Source organism: Cibotium barometz, chromosome 8 (assembly GCF_041138505.1).
Source record: "Cibotium barometz isolate CiBa-2024 chromosome 8, ASM4113850v1, whole genome shotgun sequence".
NCBI lineage: Eukaryota > Viridiplantae > Streptophyta > Polypodiopsida > Cyatheales > Cibotiaceae > Cibotium > Cibotium barometz.
The window spans coordinates 11,745,350-11,763,859 of NC_141053.1; the positions used below are offsets into that span (position 1 = coordinate 11,745,350).

Genomic DNA, 18,510 nt, shown 5'->3' on the forward strand with positions numbered 1-18,510 from the left:
ATATGTCAGTTATTACCACTCAATTAAGCAATGCGCTAGCAATGTCTTGGTCAAGGATAGCTCTAGGATCTAGGAATGTAAATCTTGTGCTAGCATGCTCTTGAGTCCCTACATGGCTTTGTGGGACCGAAGATGGGGGTGGGTTAGGCGATACTATAAAAGTAGGATCCATCGGGCTCACATGGAGTGTTAGCATTTCCCTTATTGTGGGCACTCTTTCTTTGGATATCCCCACTTCACAAGTCTTTGGATCCTTTCATGTTCGATGATCCTATGTATGTAATCGCAGATGCCCTGCAAGTGTTCCTCCTCCGTTGTGTCCCTAGAGACTAATTGAATAATCTCTTTCCAACTAACACCGTAGATTTGAGCTGTGCCTAAATCCACAAGGGTTTCTGTCGCCGCGTTATACTCCTAGTCTTCTATAAAAAAATGTTGGTCCAAAACTTGCACACCTAGTTCTTTCCTTAAGGTAGATGCAATGTTATAGCATGTATCTAGGCTGTCGGGCACTACTTGTGTGGTCCTGGCTTAGGACTTGGCTTAGGACTAACTTTGGGTATACTAAGCTATTAAGGCTACTAATCATTGTTGTGCCAATTGCAAAGTCTCATGTTTTTTGGCTCTAGCAGCCTTGATAATTGCCTATACTTCTTGCACTTCTTCTAATGTTCTGTCATTTAGGCATAAGCACTTAGCAGGGGGGACGTGGGTCAATGGTCACAGTTGTTGAAGGTGCATGGATAGGGATATCACCATGAATGCTCCGTGCTTATAAGGATGAGACTACACCAAGTGTCTCTCTAGATTTTACCTCAACTCCTCCATCATGTGGTTGGTATGTAGTAAGGTTTGGTTCAAAGGTAGTAGTTGAGACCTAATCTCTAAGGTAGCTAGCTATGTGATAAAAAAGAGTGGTGGTTGGCTAGGCTGGTAAAGCTTGGTTAGGGTTCTCACTTCTTGGGGGACTCGGGATCCTTCCATTGACTTGAAGTCAAACGAAATATCACAGGCCTCTATTTTTACAGGTCCTTGTACAATGCTAGACTAGGTCTTGATCGAAGGTCCAAAGCCTAGTGGAGGCTGGTACGTACCTAGCTCAATAAATGCACTATCATCTTACATGTCCAGATTGTAAGTACTTGAGAATCTGGGCTTACTAGGATCCAAATATCAACATGAATTCCTCATGGAAGGAGCATCTCAAGTGTCTTAGGATGGTCTTAAAGATATGTAAATTTTATAGGATCTCTGAAATGTCGAAGTTGGATAGTGTAATCCTAGGACATATTGCTTCAAAAAAGGGCATCTTTATTGATAATAGCATAGTCAGACTAATCGTAGAATGATCCCCATTAGAAAATTTTAAGGGAGTACAAAGATTCATGGGCCACGTAGTGTATTATACTAGATGCTTCCTTATCATGTTTGTAGACATTTCCCATCCCCTTTATCATCTCTTGATAGTGTTGATGTGGATAGAGAAATGTCATTTTCCTCGCCTACTCTCTGAAATCCAATATGGGTTTCCATGGCTTTGACATACTTTAACCAGTGCTCATCATTTTCTCCTTAGAAAACCAGGTAGACATCTTCATCATTACAATTGATAGAATAAGGAAGGGTCTCTAGGGTTTCCTCTTTGATTTGTGGTTATTCAAGCTCCTCTCCTTTGGAAGTCTCATTTTTAAAATGGATCATCACGGCTATAGGTCCAAACATATAGAGTGGAAAGATTACCTGTCTATTCTTATCACAAAACATTGTGCCTCTGTACTTTTGTAAAGGATATCTATTATAGCCATGTAGAGGAGGAGGATGCAAGATACCACCAGGACTATCTCTCTCTCATCCCACCAAGCCAGGCAGAGGAGGAGGAAGACTCCAGGGTAGATGAACGAGGAGGAAATCGCAGGAGGAGGCTCAGGAGGGAGTAGGACTAGTGTTTATTTTTGAAGGTTGCAAAGCCCTTCCACGTACAATTTGACTTGCCTGTAGAAGTATAAGGATCTATGAGATATTGCTAGAGAAATGTTTCAAAAAAGATGTGCCTTTCACAGTGAATGTTGGAAATTTCAAAACTTGCACATGAAGGGATATATATATAATTGATTAATTAAATTATATGTTTTTCTAATCAAGATTACTAATTTTACCAGCCATTGAAGTTAAGGCTTATGTAGATCTCCTCATGCGGCATGCCTATAGGGTATCAACCTATCATAATTTACCCTCCAACTTGTGCCTAACCACTTTGGAAATTGGCGCTTCTTGCTTGCAAGTTTGGGAATCTAGACTCTTGAGACTCCCCTCAGCCTTGCATGCAAGTTTGGGAATCTAGACTCTTGAGACTCCCCTCAGCCTTGCTTGCAAGTTTGGGAATCTAGACTCTTGAGACTCCCCTCAGCCTTGCATGCAGTGTGCACACCCCCTTCTATAGTGGCTAGTACCTACACTCTTCCATTTGATAGGTCAGTTTCTTAAGTTTTTGTTAAGATATGGATAATGGATAATATATTGTTTAGACTCTACACTATGATAGGTCACTTACATTTTTGTTAAGCTATGGATAATGGATAATGTGTTGTTTAGACTTTGCACTATGAGAGCAAGAACACAAACCTGATAGTGTTCCTTGAATCCTTTTCTGTAGATTAGTGGACGGATAAGGATATAAGCATCGAAGGAGGCACAACAACTGTGGGACTTGGGTGGTGGTTCGCCAACGTCTTCAAGCATCGACTTTGAAGTTCCACGATTAGCTCATTGATTAGGTCATTAACAAAGGCAAGCCAATCCATTATCCCATTATCAATTTTTACTACTAAAGTCTAAAACAAGTTTGAATTATGCTTTGCTTTCCCAAGCATTGGCGACGTGGCCTGAGTGTTCCATCGTTGCCTTCTTTCGTTATTGTGTCTTGGAAGTTGTTGTGTCGATGCTCTAATGCTACACTTGCCAAACTTGGGAGACTCTTAAAAACTTTAGGTCAATGACAGCGAAGACATAAGCATGCGGGTGTGCTTGCTCAAAATGGTGTTAATAGAGCAAAAAAAAAGTTTATGGAATTTGGAAATTCGGAGAGGAAAATCATTGGGAAAAAAAAGTTTAATTTTTGCATGGGGTAAGATTCTACGTAGAGCATAACGGCCAGCCTGTTATCACACACAGTGCTGACTCCTACCCCCTCCTGAGCCTCCTCCTATGATTTCCTCCTCCTTTTGCCTACCCTCGTGTATGGCTAGCGTAATAGGAAACAAAAAAATCCAGGCATTCCAAAGAGCATTCCCGAGAGTTGAAAATATCCCAATATAATAGAAGAAGAAGAAGCACAAAATGTATTGTAATACAATCAAATATGAACTAAATCAAGACTATCAAATTGAGCAATTGTTTAATGAAATAGGTGAGCTTGGCCCAATATCTCTTACATCTTCTATCAAATCCATACATGCTAACTTGTCTATGTCAAACATATGTCCCATTGCAAAGGTCAACAAAAAGATCTATCTCACTAGCAACAGATTCAACATCATCATCATCATGCTCGGAATTAATTCCTTCCTCATTATCTTGGATATAGACAACTTCATCTTGGTGACATCTCCCTTATCCATCTTGTACTTGATCCTCAGCATGTTCATTTTCGACTGACACTTTGTCCATGAGCTCTTCAACATCCCTATCTTGAAAAATTCTCTTTGAGAATGAGGAGCGACTTGTATGACATACCACCATTTCTTGTCATTTATATTCACGTGAAACACAACCCTATAAGAAGAAACACATCAAGTGTAAATTAAACATGCATAAGTATGATATAATAAAAGCTTATGGTTAGAATTTACTTGTTCACAATGGTGAGGTAGCACAAATGTGTCCCTCTCTGTTTGCCAAAATATTGTAGAATCGATTGCCATAAATCATGATTGTTTGAGTGCTTCCACACACATCCTTGATCCACTTCACATCCAATATAAAAATTTGGAATGTCATGAATCCAACCTTTAGGATGTTCTAAATCATGCCACAATAATCAAGAATTGCTCCACTTTCTTGCTCAGAGTTTGCCATAATCCCATAAGCTTGGGTATTTCTCTTTGTATCTATATGTTGACTACAGAAATGCCTTCCTTTGAACCACATGGCATTGTATACCTTATATGACCACCAACACCAAATGAAATATATTTATGATATTCACATGATGAGATTCTGCTTGAATTAAAAAGAAGAAAGTAGAGACACACTTACATGAGGCTCGCATCCTCTTGCATATTGCCACTCTTCTTTTGTCAGCATCTCTCCATGAGGCTTTGCAAAGTGTCACTTAAGTGACGCCCTGAAAAGTTGTTTACAAGAACCTAGAAATAAATGGCTTGCGAAAAATTGTAGGAGCCATCATCCACAGCCCGCAGCCTCTATCGCTCGCCCCCAACTTGTACCACGGAGCTCATCCATTCATGTCGGTCCTCTCTACAACCTCCCTCAGCCCTATCCATGCCACCTTTCTACGTGCCAAGTCAGTGGGAGAGAGAGAGAGAGAGAGAGAGAGAGAGAGAGAGAGAGAGAGAGAGAGAGAGAGAGAGAGAGAGAGAGAGAGGTGTAAGAGAGAGAGTGTGAGAGAGAGAGAGGTGTGTGAGAGAGAGAGAGGTGTGTGTAAGAGAGAGGTGTGTGTGTGTGCGTGAGTGAGAGACCGATGTGTGTGTGCATGTGAGATTGAGATTGAGCACCGTCGGAGCTCTCTCCTTGTCGGCAGATTAAGCACCATTGGATCTCTCTCCTTGGGTACATATGTACATTTTGAGGAGCTTTATTTGCTTATCCCCTCTCCTAGAGTGCTTTCATGAAGTTCATGAAATTCATCTCCACTAAAGTGTTACCTTCAGCAAATGGTTTTGATAGTAGAAGTTCATGAAATTCATCTCCACTAAAGTGTTACCTTCAGCAAATGGTTTTGATAGTAGAAGTGTTATGTCTAGTGACTCTGTAAGCAATAGATTTAGAATCTAATGCTTTGGCTCCCTTGACCACCATGAGTTTATCTTCTAATTGGATGGAATTTATTGTGACTTTAGCCCATGTAGTGATACCTCTAATGACTAAGCCATTATAGATCACTTTATGTTTAACCGCATGGATCATTAGGACATTTTGGAGGTCATTCGTAGGGCCTTGTAAGAAAATGGTCGATTTTTATTTTCTCTCTCTAGAAAAAATCTTGAAATATTAAAATAAAGAGAATGTAAAAGTCATAAAAGTGTAGTCTCTAAGCTAGAGAGGTAAATTTTCTCCCAGGCAACCATCTTAAAGTTTGTTAGAACCTTCTTTAAAATGATACATTCGAAACTGCAAGAATAAGGTTAGTTCAGGAGGATATTTTTGCACAAAAGACCGTTTGGAGGGAATTAGAACCTTCATCTCCAATTTCAAAAGATAAATACAAGCCTTCTCTCACCATAACCAGTCCTATTCTTTCACTCTGCATCATATAGTATACTTACTCATTCCTAGAACACTCTAATGGAGAACAACCATGTACACACTCATTCTATTGAAGAGTCTAATCATGAAAGCATTAAGAGAAAGTACCATCTGCACATTGATGTAGATAGTGTGTATGCGCCCATTCAAAAATGTAGAAGTGGACAACTATTGTTCTCATGAAATGTTAAAGATCATATGAGGTTGTCGAGGAAGCAACACATAGACCTTTGGTGTGATGGCTCCATCTATCCTATTGACCCCTGTACTGCTTCACATCCTCCCTTTTCAAATCTCACCACTCTCTTACGTTCTGTAGGTGATGGCACCACAGGCTTACTAGGATATTGCAAGTCAATTTCTTACATACAAGAAAGAGAAAGGCATTATTCACAACACTTAGCAAATGAGCTTCTTGGCTTGTCTGGTGAATGCAAGACACAGAAAGTTAGATTGGAAGAACAAGAATGTGAAATCAATAAAGTAAGAAGTGACCTCCACAAATATAGAGAAAAAGACATAATCATTGGACGGTGTATACGGAAAAGAAAGCTCAAAAACATCAAGAACTTGAGGCTCAGTTTTGTAGGCTTGAAGAAGAGAATCCAAGCCATAAGGCAAGATTGCACTGAATGCATTCCCATTCACATGTCTTCTATGTAAGCAATTAATATTATTTTATTTGCTGGGCTTCTTTTGGGATTTACATGTTCTCTACGTTAGTAATGAGCAGTGCTGTATTTGTAGGGTTGTTATACATCCTGACAAAGAGAATATTAATCCCAATCTCAATCCAGAAAAGCAACTAAAACCATTTGTAACATCAAGAATGGCAAGAGAAATGATAAAAGAGAAGAAGTTCAAGGTGGTTCAACGAGATATAGTGGATGAATTTGTAACAACAATATAGTTTCAGCCTGCGGATATTCAATACACGATGGATTCAAGTGGAGTCAGTCGTAAGGGTTATAGTGCCATCTAGAAGTCAGTGTCATTCCTCCTTGAGGCCAAAGGCATTAAAGCAAAGCTACTTCCAACACCTATAAAAGTTTGGAGACATAGGGAGGAATTAAACACAAAATAACTTCACTATGTTGGTCACTCATACCACATTGTAAGAGAGTTTAAGGGAGAAGGTGGTAGCATATTCTACAATGAACACAACAATATATTCATGGACTTGGAGCTCTTGCAAAAGAGAATGGTGGAGTTCTATGATATTACATTTAAGGAGGTAGGAGGTGTACTTTAGTTTGTCATCAAGCTTGATGAGTGCGAGATTATTAAGGAGAAAAAGATGGAAAGGGTCACAATAACACTTATGAATAGGGCTCTTTGTAATTGCAGTAGGGATGATCCAAAGTATTTTAGTGTGTAGTCCGAGAGAGTTAAACATTTGGTGGCTAGGTTCATTTGAGGTCAAGAAAGAGGACCATGAATCCTTGTTTTGGGTATTTCATCAGACACATATCCCCAATCACAGATGAATGCAAACAGGATGCTCCATGTAGAGAAAAGGGGGGAATTTCAAGTCCAATGGCATCTTGCGGCGGGTGATTTGAAGACTCTCAAGTGCTTATTTAATTGTAGCAAAGGGGCCAATGCGAAGTCTCCATGCCTTTACTGCATGGACTCTACAAGGGTGATGGACTCTAAGTGGTGGAGAACGACCACCCAACAGACAACTTTTGGATGAGAACTTTAAACCATTGTTTGAGATTCCTCTTTCCAATGTGCATATATGCACACTTCATGCTTTGTGTTGTATCATAGAGAAACTGGTATATCTCCACATTGGTTTTGCTTGGAAGATCAAGAATGTAGCAGAGAGGAAAGAAGCCATCACTACATTGGAGAAGGTGCTATCAGAAATTGGACTACATGGAGGTAATGTCCAGATTCTGAAGGACACTAAGAAGTCAAATGAAAAGGAAATTCCAATGAAGCCCTCTATTGGAAGTGTTAAGGCAAGAAAATTTCTTTCTAAGAAAATGAATAATCAGCAACACAAACTTACAAAGTTAGGAAAGCAATATACAACAACCTACACAAGTCGAATCGAATACCAACAGTGGAAAAAGCTTCATAATGCAATGAAAGAGCATGAAGGTGCTTCAAGGAATGTCAAAGCAGATGTTTGGCATTCAATTGATACTCTGTTCCAAATGTGTGAGAAAGTCAACTACTCCTAGCAAGACAAAAAGAGCTTTCAAGACAACTTACAAGTGTTCGAAAAAGCATTCAGAGCTGCTTGGACTGACACCAACATTACACACTACATGGTATGTTTCTAGCTTACTCTTGTTTCCTAGCCATCGATACTAACTTGCATTGTATGTTTTCTTATGCAGCATATTCTCTACAACCACATGCCTTACTTTATCAACAAGTACGGAGATCCTAGCATTTGGAACACACAAGGACTCCAGAAATCACACTATATGGCCCGAAATGCATATTTCAGGCACACACAACATGGTGGTAGAAAAAGTAAGGCAAATAGCCTACAACAAGTGTTCCAATGGTTCTATAGAAGGATACTGCACCAACTACATAAAAAAGAAACCTTGAGGTCATCCAAACTGATGCAGACACTCAAACATATGGAAAGGAAGAAATTAAAGCGTTCCGAAGCATTTAAAAACTCAGATGCCATGGAAGCACAAAACAAATGGAGAGAACAAAAGATTTTTATTAATCATCGTTGGATAGATAGATGTAACACATAAGTCTTTTACAATGTATCTTTCCATTCTAATGACTTTAGCAATTCCAGTGAATCTGGCTTTCGTTTTACCTTAGCAAACGCTGTTTGCCATACTCTTCTAGTTCCTCTGGGTTCTCTATGCATAGAGACAATGCTACTACATCATATGTATGAAAGTAACCCCTTTGGTTGCCGGCATAACCAGGGTAGCATCCAAAAATTTCTAAGGCAGTAGACTTCTCTATCAAAATAATCTTCTCATAACTCTTAGGAATAATCTTCTCTATCAAAATAATCTTCTCATAACTCTTAAGAATAATCATTGCACCTAGGAACAGGGACAATGTCTTGAATACAAAATTTGTAACTTTCCCTTCCTGGCTCATGGCATTGTGGTAGACTATAATCTTTGCCTTAGACAATTTGCTTAGATAGTGAGAGAGAGTTGTGTCTCGGCCACAATACTCCCTTTTATGCCACTGTAAGAATTTATCTTTGACTTCAAATATACTCTGTAAAACAAAATAATTAAGGAAACATAAGTCTACATATTAAATTCACACACACACACACACACACACAACACACACATACATAAGAGAGAGAGAGAGAGAGAGAGAGAGAGAGAGAGAGAGAGAGAGAGAGAGAGAGAGAGAGAGAGAACCTGAGTCTCATCTGTCCTCATCACGAACCTGAGTCTCATATGTCCTCATCATGAACAGTTGGTCTTGCCAAAGGTTAATAGAACTTTTAGTATCTTCTCCTACTTTGTTCATAAACTCCTTTGTGGAGTCATTCAACTTATCAAAGCCATATTTGGCCTGTAGCTTCATGAAGGTTTTATCATCTGGCACAAATCCATCCTCTTTGAATTTCTGTGCTTTGCCCAAACAAATACTGAGACACTCTTTACTATTATAATTTTCCTCCAATGCTAAGTCATCTGCATCATCTTCCAAGACAACCACTACCCTCTTCTAGAAAATTGGCAATAGCAGATAAAGCAAAATCTTCCCTCAAGCTGAAAATATTTTGAATGTTAGCCAACAGTACATAACGATTGTTATCAATAACGAATTCTGATAGCACTGGCAATACTAGACCACACTGCTCCACTTTGAAGAGATCTACATCTAGTGGTCTCTATATTGTTGACGTCTTTAGAGCAACAATATCCATCGACTTTGAATCCTCTTCCTCCTGTACTAACTCAATATCTTCCTCAAGTTCTGCCTCCTCGGAGGGTAATCTATCTTCTGGGGGAATTTCATCTTGGATAGTACCTTCATACAGTAGTTCTTCACCCATTTCAGGAAGGTCTTTATAGAGGCACTACAGGTAGCAGAGGAATCCAAATGGCTCATATAACAGCCTGCAACAGCTTAAGTGTAAGGTACGCCAAGAAGGCTTGTAGGAAGATGGTAATTCTTGTATAGAAAATTGTTTGCCTTCCTGCTTAGTGCACAATCCAGCAAGTGCACGTAAGCCTGATTGTTTAGCAGCAGCCTTCCTTTGGATATTATTTTTTCAAAATCTTCCCTGTGTTTCGACAGGTACTCTGCATGCTGATGCAAAATGGACTCCACTTGCAAAGGCTTATTAAACATCTCTGCAATAATGTGAAAGTCTTCAGCAACTCCCGCGTTACAGACAAAATCGAAGAGTTTCTCATCAATTAGAGCTAAATCATTGCTCTCAAAAAAATATTCCTTCTCTTCCTTCACGTCAGTGCTAGGACATTGCTGCTTCTTCCTCTTTGGCATCTCTTCAATACACAGAGGTTGATTTATGTCTCTTTCTACCAAGCTGATTGGTAGATCATGGCGAGAACAAAGGCCACTACAAGGAGACAGGGTAAGGGGCCTGGATTGGCAGCAAAGGCTACCTCTCAGAAGAAGCCAAGGAAAGGAAAACCTATTCATATTCTGAAGCAAGCCAGAACAAGGAGATTCTCACAGAACTTCTACATTCTGAAGGAGATCAAGAAGGCGCAGAATTGTGTGGAGTTATGTGTTCCCAAGCTCCCGTTCCAGTGGATGTGTAGGTCTATATGTGAGAACTGGAGCCTATCTGCCGCCGTAAGGTGGAAGAGGACATCCTTGCTCTGTCTACAGGAGGCTGCTGAAGACTTTCTCGTAGAGTACTTCAATGACCTGTGTGTTGTGTGTGCCCACGCACATAGGATGACTATAATGCAAAAGGATAGTGAGACACTAAAGAGGCTTAGGTGGAGGTATGAGAAGCTTCTAAATCCTGCAAAGATTACAGACCCAAAAATGGAAAACATCCTCATGATTCCACCAGCAAGAGCTCCTCAGGATAAAATAAAAATTATAGATATTACACATGATATTAACACAAGAGCCAGGGCAGAACATGACGCCAGAGGGGAGGAAGAGAAGAAGGCAAGAAAAGACAAGGATCAACAAAGTAAAATCAAACCCAAAGAGTCTCCCTAAAGAGTACATCAAAGAAATAGAAGAGTTGGAGTCAGTCAACCTAGAGTTACTAAGGAGCTTGCAGAGGGGTATTTTTGTCTTCGTGAATATGGAAGATGGTGAGCGACAGCTCTCTCTTGACATCGTGGATGTCAGAACTTTGATGGAGAGGACATCACAGATCACAGATACTATCTTATACGTTTGGTTAAAGTAGGTATCCGAATTGGATTTTTTGATGATATGGTAGCTCTGTCTTTAGTTCTTCCGTTTTTCCTCAATGAGTTACCCTTGTTTCTGCAGTTTAATAAAGTTCTAGCTTCCACGTGAGAGCCACTCTGAGGTGTTTATTCTCAACTCTCAGCTAGCACTACTGCTACGAAGAAGGAGTACTTCCCACAGCAAGAGATTCAAAAGTGGTTCACCTATTTGAACATGTTGGAGGTTACCATATTAATTTTCCATATGAATCAGGGTATGTTACTCCTCTATCTTGTTAGTTATATAATCTAATAGATAGGGAATGCCTTAGTTTTATATATTTCTGCTTTTGCAAGAACCATTGGAGCCTTGCCGTTATAGAATTGGTTAAGAGAATCATGTGGACTCTTAATTCAGTACCAACAAGATCACATCTTGAGTTAGGCCTGTTAAGTAAAGTTTAACATTCAAAGCACCTTTCTCTAGTATGTATGGCTCCTTGAAGTTGGCAATGTATCTTATTGTGAAAGCTTATTTATTATGCAGGTGTATAAAAAGGCTTCTTCATGTTCTTGGTTCCCTATATGGAGACAATGAACTGTACAAATCAGAGGTCAAGCCTGTTTAAGTGCCCAAGCAAGGAGACTCACACTCCTGTGGATGGAGATCGATGATACATGTAGAATATATTCTCCAGATTCTCTTCTGAGTCTCTTCTCCACCATCAATCCCTTCATGTCCAAGGTAAGTGGAAGAATCATTGGTGGACATTGATTTAGCTAGATTTGCGGTTTAACATTGTGAATTTTGTTTTTTCAAACCGCATTACAGAATTATAATAGTAACTATGTAGAGTGGTCCAGAGTGACCATGATATGATTAATATTAAAGAATAGCACAGAGATGTCTGAGGAGAACCAGTCGGAATTTCTCGATCCTACAGACATCGAGGTGCTCCTTCAGGCGCTGTAGGGGACGAGGCAAAGCCCTCTGAGACATAGAGGCAGAGCCAAGGTCCAATGTGGAGGTTAACATTGAACATCCCAAGGTCGATGAGGTAGAGCAAGCTGAAGAGGCAAAGCCGAAGCCTGAAGAGAAAACAGACGAGAAGCACACTGCAGAGGCCGAGGCGGGACCTAGTAGAGGGAGGCAAACAATGAAGAACCTAAGTCTGATGAGGATGCCAAGGTTAGTGAGGATCCCAAGCTTGATGAAGATCCCAAGCCTAATTTACCTGATGTAATGTAATCAACTCAATTTTAAGAATTGTTTCTATTAGCTATTTTTGTCCCTTAACAATGATTATAAGCTTCAATCATATTCAAACTGATTAGAATCATGTCAATAATGGTTCCAGACACCGAGGAGGCTTATTATCTTGGATGTTAATGGATTGCTGCTCAAAAGACAGCCTAAGAGCTTTGGACCAAGTGCTATAGGGAATTACAAAGTCGGAGAAATGCATGTCATGCTAACGCCCAAACTGTATCAATTTATCAACTTTGTAACTAAGCACTTTAGATTGGCCATATGGTCCTCAATGATGACGCATAATTTGAGGCCTCTTGTCACGCTAGTTTTGAGAGAATCTAAGATTGAGAAAACAGAATTGTATTTCGCATATGACCAAAGGCACTGTTACATTGATCCATGTGTTTTTCATCCCAACAACAAACGTGGGGTAAGTGCTATGTGGATATCAAATGCCCATATAGTCCCACAAATACATTATTAATTGATGATACCCCTGAGAAGGCTATGTACAATCCCATGGGAACATGGATATCACCCTTTCCTTTCGAAGGTAATGCAGATGATGTTTATTTGGAAGAACAATTGATTCCATATTTAGATGGATTGTACAAATCAAAAGACTTTGTACAAGATTATGTAATGAGAAATCCTTTTTTGTAATGTAATGTTTTTAACTGTTCTATTCTCACTCAAGTAATATGTCTTGGAAAATAGTATACATTGTATTGTTTTTTGAAAGTACTGCAGCGAACAAAAGGCTCTTGATTAATTATGGTAAAAGAGTACATTCAAATTTGTAATGTCAAGTAGGAGTGTCATTAACAAGATAGACTTGATTAATTATGTCAAAAGAGGACATTGGAGTGGGTATTGTCAAGTAGGAATGATCTTGACTGTGTTACCCAATTCTTTACATTATTGTATTAGTCGCTCCTTTCTTCCATTGTGAATGAAATTCAAGTGTGCTAGTGTGTCTTTCAAGGATTCTTCGACAATATCCTTCCGTAGCTATTGTAAATTACATTTTCCTTGTATAGAAAAAATTATCACCAATGTTGAAGCTTCATCAATCACTTCAATGTCTATGACTTTGTCGTCCATTGCACTTGCGGCTTCCTGATCCATTGGTACCAACTCTCCATTGATGTAACGGGACCTGCTATACCAGAAGGACAAGATAAAAGTTTGAGTTGCAATCATGTACTTCGCAACTACTATCTCCAGTGTAATGTTACAATGGATATCGTCAAAAACTTTACTCAGCCATCCCTTATCAAAGAAGTCTTGCTAAGAGGAATGTGTCCAAATCTTTGCAAACAAGCATGGTTCTCGCTATCTTCACTTGAAATAAGCTAAAAAGTTCCACAAACACATTAATTGGTAAGTAAACAATAAATTTTACTACATGAGTTGGAATGCTCCCTCATAGGAAGCGTTACACATCCTTGAAGAGCTTGCTCTTTGCTGACTCCATTACTGAGGGGTCTGGGATATACCAATCCATGTAGTTCCACTCAGCTTGCAAAGGTAGCTCTTCCAAGTGGCCGATTGTGTTTCTTGTTGAGCAGATGGTAAAAATGATCATAGAAAAAGATTCCTCTATCTACAAGGCTTTTGTTGGTCCTTCCCTCATACTGTAGCTGACCAATGCGTGCGTGAACCACATTCATAATTCCAATGATGCACTGAACTGGCTCCCACTCCTCATATGATGAGGGGTACACATTTGCAACCATAGACGTGGACAGTTTACATAGTTCATTAGACTATTATGAGAAAATGAAAGATTGACAAGCAATAGATTTACTTATAGTTTTGTCTAGCGAGGGCAATTTTATGTCATCTAGATTCTCAAGAACAAGCTCATTATGCATATATATATGCTGCACTAGGACTTCCTTGATGGTTGTCCTTCCAGTCTCTATCTTGAAGTCTTTTACTCTTCCTTTCCATGACGCCCTAAATGTATTCTTGTTGCTTGTCTTTCTTTTCTTCCTTGACTGCATAAGGACCCATGTGCCCTTGGTGATCAACACTTCAGTCCACTGATTTTGTGCATTGAGAGAGTTGGATACAAGTGTAGCAAACACTTTTGATCTTGGTCTCCTTGCCCTAGGAATTGAATCATCTATGATGGCATTAGTGGGGCAAAATCAGGATGATATAAAACGAGATTTGCTACCCATCTTTTCAAGAAGGAATGGAGTACAAAAGCCTGAAGCTTCAGAAAATGGTAGAGGAAATGAAAAGAGCGTGAGATATTGTTTAAGGCCAAGAGGAAGTTTGAGAGGGGGGGGGGAATTTTCCCTCCTTTGCAAAAAGGTGTATTTAATACATGGATTCAAATAGAAGTTTCCCTCCCCATAAAAGTGTAGGTGTGTTTAATGCATTCGGGTGTGAAAAGTGACTATCACGTGTAAGTAGAGTACATCTTAACATGAGAAGGAAGAGTTTTTGGATTTAGAAAAAATAAATAACCTATTTTTCAACATAACGTTGCCTTCTTCCTCATTGGATGCGCTCCTTTTTCTCTCTCTACTAAAAGGCCCTACGAATGACCTCCAAAATGTCCTAAAAATAATGGAATCTATCAAGTAGTTGATTATTCGAATAGCGTTTATGCAGAAGGCAATGAGAGTTCAAATGCTTGCTGTCTAATGAAATCTCATATCGACGACTCTTCTTCTGTCTCTGCTTTGTGCAGCTGTGAAGCTACACCCTCTAAGACTCCTTCATGCACAAATTGCTTTAAGAACAATCTCCTAAGAGTGGTGAAGTTCAAGCATTACTTGACCTTGAGATTTATGTACCAATACCCAACCTTACCGTCTAATATTAAACTAAAGGAATTAGTCTTTGCAACCTCATTTTGTTCTCCTAGGGCCTCACACACTTGATCAAATACCTCTAGATGTCTCATAGGATTACCATTTACAGTGAACCTCTCGGTTAGCTTGGCTATTTGGACGGCCTTTCGATAGCTATGTCGACCGCCCCCATCTCTCATAACAGACACTATACTCAACTCTCGCTCTTTCTAGGGCTTGTGCACAAAAGCAACTGGGTTTGTGGTGGGCGGTTGGCACAACAAGTGCAACAACTGCAAGTGTAACACATGGCACTGCATGAGGATACGTTGCTCTAAATCTAGGTGGAGCTAAATGTGTAGCATAAGGTGTGTGTCCTATTGGTACCCCAATAGGTGCTGTAGTCATGTGGGAATTAAGTACAATCGGCCAGAGTTGGTAGCGCACTGAATGACTTTAGGAAATGGATGTGTCATGGGGGGGCACTAGAATAACATGTGACAAATGGTTTATGTGAAGCTGATGATCCTCTCAAAATGGCCATAGTAGATGTGCCAAGCTGGAGGGAGGAAAGTGGGGTGGTTTCTACCGTGGTTGTGGGCCTATGGCTCAAAGGTAATTATGATATGTCAGTTACCACTCAACCAAGTAGTGTTCTAGCAATGTCTTGGTTAGGGGTAGCTCTAGGATCTAGGAATGTAAATCTTGTGCTAGAATGCTCTTAAGTCCTACATGGCTTTGTGGGATAGAAGATGGGGGTGGGTCCATGGTATAGCCAGCTGATACTATAAAAGTAGGATCCATCGAGCTCACATGGAGTGTTACCATTTCCCTTATTATGGGCACTCTTTCTTTGGATATCCCATTAGGAAAATTCTGGACTCAAAAGAGGGCTGTTTCAACAATAATATAATAATAGACACATAGATTGAGTGACATGTAATCTACGAACGATATTCATCGGTGGTGGGACCTCTGTACAAACCCACCCAAAACGTGGAGAAACTCTTATCTTCATGAAATATTAAAAAAAACCATCACCTTATCTTAAAATATTTAAAACCATTTTTTTGTCAGCACCTAACACAATAAAAGAATGTTTTCCACATTCCTGTGTTAGACGTGGAGCACTAAAAAATTCTTTCCACCACCCCTAGAACTAATGAAGCTTGAATGCTTGGAATAGATAGATACACATTCTCCTGATTATTCCCTCAACTTGGTTCCACTTTTGAATCTCGAAACATCTTTGGCGCCCAAAAGAACACACCGTCCCTCATTTCTTCTTCCCTCCTTGATCCACAAAAGCGGTTAGCTCAGTCATCCACTTTCTGCTACTTCTTCTTTCTCATACGTCTGTTAATCTATCATGGCACCCGAAAGTGGACTGAAACGAGCAAGGAGCAGTATCTCATCTGTTGTGTTGTATAACATAAAAGACGAGAACGAAGAATGGATTCCCCAAGTATACAGGAAGTACTCTTGGGTCACTATGCAGCCAGGAAAACAAGGCCACTACCGAGTGAAGGGAAAGGCATCTGAAGACTTGGCCAAACATTGGAAAGGAAGGATCCTTGACTTTAAGATGGCACTAGGAGGGAAAAATGTCAAAGAAGTGTTGATCCAGCATGTATTCATGCAAAAAGAGATTAACGTGGGACCATTGGAAGGACTTCCAAGACACAAACCACATTGTAAGTGCTTGTGTTTTGTATTTCAATGTTGCAAATAAGGTGATTGATATACATTTTTCTACCTTGCACATATTTGTACCCATCCAATCTTCAGGAGTGGGAGCCTGCACAATGCTTGACGGGATTCTTGAATGTCGTACATGGTGAGGTGGGGGAACTTCAATATGAAGGTCGTGCACCAAGTGATCTCGCAAGAAGTAGAACATATTTCTATGACTCATTTTATACCTTGCCCACTCAATCAAGTCGACATGGAAAGTTGGAACGTATTCCGTTGCCCGCACTTGATAGTCCTGAGTGGCCATTGCTTGACACAGAAGTGATAGAGTCATATAGGACCAAAATGTTTAATGATATTAAATGTGCTATGAAGCCTAGCATTGGTGCAAGAAATGTCCACTTAAGTTTGTTTGTTCCAATTGCATGCTTTGTTCATTTATTTTTTGATTGTAAACAATTGAGAAAAACTAGAACAACTTTTGTGTGCAAAGATATAGATGAAGCCTGGCTTGATCATTTGTTTGACAAAGGTTGGAGAGTGAAATCATCAAAGGGAGATGATTTGATCAAATGTCGATTGAACACCTCCGACATTGTATTTCGGTGAGTGTTATAACATTCAAATGTATTTTTGTGAAACAGTTACAACGCTTATTTGATTATACTCGAAAAATTATCCTAATGATATTTTGGAATCAGATACTATATTGCTAGGCAACATCTGTGCATGTCATTTACTTATAGAAGGTGGCGATGGATCAACAACAACTGGGAAAGCATGGACCAAGATACAAGAGATGGCAGCCACTCTTGCTTGATAGATATAGTTATGATTCGACAGGGTCACCCATCTTTGACATTGGAAGTGGAAGAGAATTGGACTCTCGAATATGTTAGGAAGGAATTAGAAGTAGCTATTCAGAATCCTCCAGATCAATTTTGCTTCAAGTAGCTATTCGAAATCCTCCAGATCAATTTTGCTTCAAGCTCGATGGTCGGAAGAAGCTAAGTAAAAGAAGAGAGCATCAGATCATTTGTAAAGATGTTGTAGCCCCACATGAATTGGAGACACTAGAAGATATATGATGTGACCATGTATACGGTGACAATGTATTTTCCATATGCAATAAACTTATCTATTCAGAACATTGCTTTTGTAATGCTTTATTGTTTAAAACAATGTAATGAAGGCAAAAATTTCCCAATTGAATTTTTATGTACACAAAAAAGGCTTAAAGTAAGAAAACAAGCAGTGAAGGAACACAGTAGCAAATTTGATCCTCTAATTTTCAAATTAAAAGTGTATTTACAATTGATGTTCTCTCTCCAATAACACTAAATATGTGAAAAAAAATATAAATGTACATGCATAGCTGCATATTTACAAACGTACATTTGTTGGAAGAAGGAAAAAACTATTTATTACTGGAACCCATAGGTATCGGCTTCAGGATGGAGCCATGGCTCTTCTCCCAAGTACGGAGCCCATGTAAGAGGCTCAGGGGGGCCTATCCCCCCTCGTGGATTGGGCGGGATGAAGTCCACTGGGCCGTCTGGAGGCATAACTTCAGCGACCTCGATCAATTTCGCAATCATTTCCTCCCTAAACGTTTGGACGTCTAGGTCCACGTAGCGAGACATTGATGGAAACTGCCATCATAATTCATCAAGGCATAAATAAGATCAACATGACAATATACAAGAAGATAAACAAGAGTACGCATGCGTATGGGAGCTGAAAAATGCTTACATCCTCTGAAGGGAGCTGAAAAATGCTTACATCCTCTGAAGGGAGCTGAAAATGCTTACATCCTCTGAAGGGAGCTGAAAAATGCTCCGTAGCAGCAACATTGCATTAAGTGAAACCCTCCACCCATAGCTGTAACCATCTTCTTGTTTGGGGACACTAACCCTTCGGATGGTCG

At 39.7% G+C, this 18,510-nt stretch overlaps 2 pseudogenes; both read left to right on the top strand.

Annotated features, from left to right (window-relative positions):
* LOC147635899 (uncharacterized) overlaps positions 1-18,510 on the top strand; it is a 146,142-nt pseudogene that overhangs the window by 54,800 nt on the left and 72,832 nt on the right.
* LOC147635902 (uncharacterized) lies at positions 6,968-8,213 on the top strand (annotated as a pseudogene).